Here is a 5768-nt window from a genome sequence, read left to right on the forward strand (position 1 = left end):
CAAGCAAAGGACCAAAGTATTCCCTCTAAATGTGGTTGGCAGTTGCATAGCTGGGGAAGACTGAGGGGTCACTTTGGCACCAGGATTTATCCCTACTGTTTGTATTGTCTCTTTGGGATCCTATTCTCTTTGGATGGATAGCTTGCTCAACCTAGATATAGTAGGGAGGGCCTTGGACCTTCCCCAAAGCAATGTGCCTTCCCCTCTCTGAGGAGTGGATGGGGGGCTGGGGTAGAAGGGTATGTGGATGGAATGGGAGGAGGGGGGACAGGAACTTGAATTGGTATGTATAATAAAAAATGATAGCTTGTTTTCTTTTTTAAAACAAATAAAAATAAATAAATAAGAAGAGACCTCTACCTATGGGACATGGGAAACTGAGGACCAGAGAGCACCAAGGAGTAACAGTCCACAAGATAAGTACTCTTTGATGTTTTCTAAATGATGTGCATGTATTGGCTTGATCACAGAATGATTTTGTCAAGGCCAGAGACAAGAATCAAAGACTAAAAGTACCTCCCACTAAGTCTGTCTAGTGAGTTTGACCCCCACAACCTTGTTTAGAAGGAGACAACCAATTTCCCCAGGTTGCTCTCTGACATACATGTGAATGCCATGGCAGGAGTATCTCCCTACACACACACACACACACACACACACACACACACACACACACACACGTCTATATAAGAAATGTCATTAAATGATTTTGTTTGAAAACCAGAAAGAAAATGAATGACAAGAATAAATGAGTAAGAAAGCATTAAGTTGTTGCTTTTCCCTGGGGCTTGAGAGGTGGGTGAGTTGAAAATCAACTGGAGTAAATAGAAAAACGGGTATTCGGATTTAGCAAAGATATAGCTTACTCCATCTCATTTGATTCCCAGATGAACAAGTATTTAGTTATTTACATGAGCTGTATAGTTCAAAGATGAAGGGCTATTTTATCTGATAACTCTTAAGGAAAACCACTAAAAGATAAGGAAGCTTCTTTAAAATCAGAACTCTGAAATGGAGCCACCTTAAGATGACCCAGACACAGGGGATTTGCAGCCTTCCTGTGGATTTAAGGTGGGAACACAGGGCTTGGCTCCCAGGAAGAATAAGGGCTAGACCACCAACCAAGAATTAGCTGGAGGGCATAGTTCTTAGGGACGACTTCAGTAAAGCTGCTTTGCAGGGTATGTGGCTGGCTAGAGTCCTGGAATTCACCAGAAAGCTGTGGCTGACAACTTGCTGGGCTTTCTCATCTGCCCATTGGTTCTATACATTTTACATTCCAGAGGTGTATGATAACAGAAACCACTAGTTACCAAATCACCATCTGCAAAATAGCTATGTTTTTTACAGTGCTGAGCCAGGCCTGCGCGTTGTCCTCAGCCATGGTACGTACAACAGAAAAGATTTCTCCGGAGCAATTCTTTGATCGACTTGAGGTTTATCTCAGTGGTTTGGTGTGGTGGTTATGATTCTAAAGTCTGTCTATGGTCATATTGCACATTAACCAACATGATTAATATAGCGGGGGCCCGTTTTCCGTGTTCATAAAATTAGGATAATCGAACATAACCTGCCGTGATTAATCTGCAAGGGTTAGAATCTGGTGTGGAATTACTGAAAACACAACTTGTCTTTAGGTCTCTAAGAAGGGCTCTGAGAAGTTTCAGATAACAATCATTAGGAGGTAATCATGAGTAGCTAAATTGGTAAAGTGCTTGCCTAGCATGCGAGGTTATACTTGGCTATCTAGTAAGATGAGGGTCACCTTAGGACACTTGAGACTATCTAACACACACACACACACACACACACACAGAGGCTTGGGTATAGTTCAGTGGTGGGCCATTTCCTTAGCATGTGCAAAACCCTGGGCTCAATCCCCAGCACTGTTTCAACATAAAGCCAGATGCGGTGGTGCATGCCTGTAACGCCAACACCTGGGACGTGGAAGCAGAAGAATCAGAAGTTGAGGCTGTCTTTGGTCGACAGCAATGGAGTTTGAGGCCATCCTGCGCTACATAAGATTCTAATATCTACAGTTACATAGACCTATGACTATATATTTGTGATAATTAATCTTGGCTGTCAACTTGACATAAGGAATCTGCTTAATCTCAAGCAGCTGGGCATGCCTGGGATGGATTTTCTCTACAGGATCATTTGAGGTGGGAAGACCAATCCCAAAACCCCAAAACTGAGCCACACCTTCTTGTGGCAGTCCACGAGAAAGCTCTCTCTCTCTCTCTCTCTCTCTCTCTCTCTCTCTCTCTCTCTGTTTTTTCAGGGTCTGCTCATTTATTTGTTACCCTTATAGACTTATTTTTGACTGGACTCAGACTTAGAAGTAGAAGCTCTCAGCGAGGACAGCCTTCGCCTCTTGGCAATCTGTTCCCAACGCTTTTCTTTGGCTTCCTTCATTCTCTTAGCCAAAATTTTAGCATATTCTGCAGCCTCCTCCTTGTTTTTTCTTTGTTCGTTGCTTCTTCAGAACAATACACCAGCGTTTGTGTTGCAGGACACTTGGAGTCACAAGACGCTGAATCTTGGGTGCCTTGGTCCTGGGCTTCTTACCTTCTTTGTTTAAAGGCTTTCTGACAACCTAATGGGGGGGGGGGGGGCATCATGTTCTTTAGAAAGATTTAAAAGCTTTCGGATTCTGCTAGTTATTTTAGGTCCCAACCGACGAGGCACAGTAGTATCTGTCAGTCCAGGAATATCCTTCTCTCCTTTTTTTTTTTTTTTTTTTTTTTTTTTTTTTTACAATAACCAAGTTGAGAACACTCAGATTGGCATCTACAATGCATCCTCAGACAGACTTGTGCTTCCTCTCTCCAGTTCTCCTTGGTCTATAACAAGAATGCCTCTTACTCAACAGCAGGCACACTCTGTCATGGGTCAGGACACCTTGTTTCATGGGAAAACCTTGTTTGTCATTGCCGCCACTGATTCGGACCACATAACCCTTCTACTCTTTACCCAGGGCATCTGTGGCCATGTGCTTCTCATAGAACGTTCGAAGCTTGCGTTCATCGTCCACTTCGATGAGATTTTGGCAGCTGGTGGCAGGGAAGGAGATATTCAGCTTCATCTTCGCACAGCCGACTGTCTGGGAGGCGCCAGGAAAAAGAGACGTAACTTCCGCTTAACTCAGGTCACATAGCGCTCTCAAGTCTTGCGGGAGTCAGCTTTTTCTTTTTGTTTGCTTGCCCTCACTCTACCTGATGAGTTCATATCCCCTGCTGTGGAGGCATTGCTGCACTACTTTTAGAACCTGTCTTCAGGATTTCAATGGAGATTGAAGGCCAGCAATTCCCTTGGAGTCCTCCAGGACCCCCGAACCAGAGTGGGACCCCTGAAACATTCATCCTCATGGGCTTATGGGTACCGGATTCTTAATCTCTCAGGAGATAGCCATTGTTGGACTAGCCAGATCGCAATCAATTCTGTTTCTTCCGAGAATTCTGACTCCGACTATGGAATATGTGCAGTTTTTCAGCCCCCCCCCCTCGCCCTTTTCATTTGAGACAGCGTCTCAGTATATAGTCCTGGCTAGCCTGACTGGCTTCAGATTTACAAAGATATGCCTGCCTCTACCTCTGAAATGCTTACCTCTGAAATGCTGGGATTAAAAACATTTACCACCACTCATAGACTATCTTTTCTTTTCTTAGTACTGGGAACAGAACCCAGGGTGTTGCACAAGCTAAGGAAATGGCCTACCACTGAGATACATTCAAGCCTTTGTGTGTGTGTGTGTGTGTGTGTGTGTGTGTGTGTGTGTGTGTGTGAGAGAGAGAGAGAGAGAGAGAGAGAGAGACAGAGACAGAGAGACAGAGAGACAGAGAGACAGACAGAGAGAGTGTCTCAAGTGTCCCAAGGTGGCCCTCATCTCACTAGACAGCCAAGGATAACCTTGAACTCCTGACCCTGCCTCTAGAAATTCTGAGATTACAGTCACTTACCCCTGTGCTGGCTGTTAATGATATGGATATGGCTAAGTGTGATAGTCCACACTTGAGAGCTGAGGCAGCCAGACCTCAAGTGTGAGGCAGTGTGCGCTGCTTTTTGAAACACAAACTTCCCCCTCCACACTGAATACATCAGTAATCATTTTATGCACATTTAGAGGCAAGTAGAATCAGAAGTACAAAGCTGAAGAAGTCGAAGTGCGGGAGTCTGCTCTGTTTAGGAAAAGCAACTGGAATTTTTAAAGCGATTGTCAGTGTTTGAGCCAGCCGTCAAGACACCTTAGATTTGGGGACTGAGCTCTGCTAATACAGTAACTGGGCATCTCCAGGTCTCTCAGGCCGAGGATTTCCACCTTGGATAGAACAGTCCCCGGTACCCTCTTGTGTCACAGGGCAGTGTCCATCACATCTTGAGACAGCAAGGTGTTCAGTTTCCCCTGAAAGACCTTTTAAGCTAATGGTGGGAGGGGAGAAGAGGCTTGCTCCTTGCCTCTGCTGTGCTGTGATAGACTTTAATCGTTTCCTCTTTCAAATAAAACAAGTCTTAAACTCATTCTTTTCCGGAGGAGACTGGACGGCTGTTATCTTGGTTTCCATACTGCTTTTGCAAGCTCTGTAGTTTGTGGGTATACAGGTACAAGGCTGTCGACGAGAGTTCTTAGGCAGATGTGAATTAGCAGTTAACTTTTTTTTTTGCATGTTCATAAAAATCTCAGAAAGTAGGGGTCTGTTGTTTATTCATTCAGCCTCTTTTGAGTCATTCAGGTACAGGGTGTGTCTGTCAATTGAAACTGCACAGTGGAGGAAGTTTTGCGTTCACATCTGCTTAGGGTGGGTGGGAAGACAATGTGACCAGGGGACTTGGGTGGAACCTCTTTTTAACTGTAGGGCAAGGCTGCTACCTAAACAAACCTAACCAAGGCCTCTTCAACCTCAATCTTTTAAATATTATCTACGGAGAGAAAATGTGGGTGAGGTGTGACTCTGTAGATTTGGGGGTCTCTTAGTTATCTCTCAAATAGAAAAGGGGAGCTCAGTTTTAGCCAGGCTGCAGTAGGTGCCGGCCTGTGAAAACCCAGGCAACCCCTTCCCCTGTGGAAATTCCTGAGCTGCCTGACTGTTAAATCTCTGAGGTCAGGGTTAGCAGCCCACCTCCTCAAAGGCCCCAGCGCTTCCCAGAATCTGGGACACACCGCCTGGCTTGGCACTCAGCTGAGCGAGGGGAACCCCCACCCCACACCAAGCCCGGCGCTGGCCCACTTCACTGTGCGCCCGGGGAAAGCCACTTTCTGCCCACCAGACCGCAAGTTTCAAGGCTTCGCTAGGATCAGAGTAAGAGAGGGGGAGGAGGAGGACAGAAGCATTTCGGTGCCTTCAGGCGTCTTGCCTCCGGTCTCCCTCGCAATCCCTTCCCGGGATCTCCTCCCCGCGGGGCGGCGGCGACTCTCTTGGTCTGGGCTTGGGTTTCCCCTGACCGTGTATAAGCGGCTCCTAGAGCACAGGGGCCACTCGGATCCATAGGGCTGTGGGACCGGGGACCAAAAAGGTCCTCCACGAGATGCAGGCTTGTCCTGTGCTAAGATTTTACCGAAGAAAAGTTTTTCAAGGGAGCCCCATCTCTAGTTTCTGAGTCCTCTCCAGCCCAGGAGACCGCGGGTAGAAGAAAAGAGACGTGATTTGTGAATTAGAATTTAGGGGCTGCCAGGCTCCACCCCTTTTCTTCCCCCCTCTCTGCTGGTTGGGGCGGAGGGGCGCCTATTCATTTCGTTTTATTTTAGTCACTCTGCCCCAGATCTTTCT

General features: G+C 46.3%; 1 pseudogene; it reads right to left on the reverse strand.

Annotated features, from left to right (window-relative positions):
- Nucleotides 1-2316: 2316 nt before the first annotated feature.
- LOC121450045 lies at nt 2317-3088 on the reverse strand (annotated as a pseudogene).
- Between the last annotated feature and the right edge of the window lie 2680 nt (nt 3089-5768).

This window comes from Microtus oregoni, unplaced genomic scaffold (genome assembly GCF_018167655.1).
Source record: "Microtus oregoni isolate MIOR12 unplaced genomic scaffold, Mior012 000000F_ref0000247, whole genome shotgun sequence".
NCBI lineage: Eukaryota > Metazoa > Chordata > Mammalia > Rodentia > Cricetidae > Microtus > Microtus oregoni.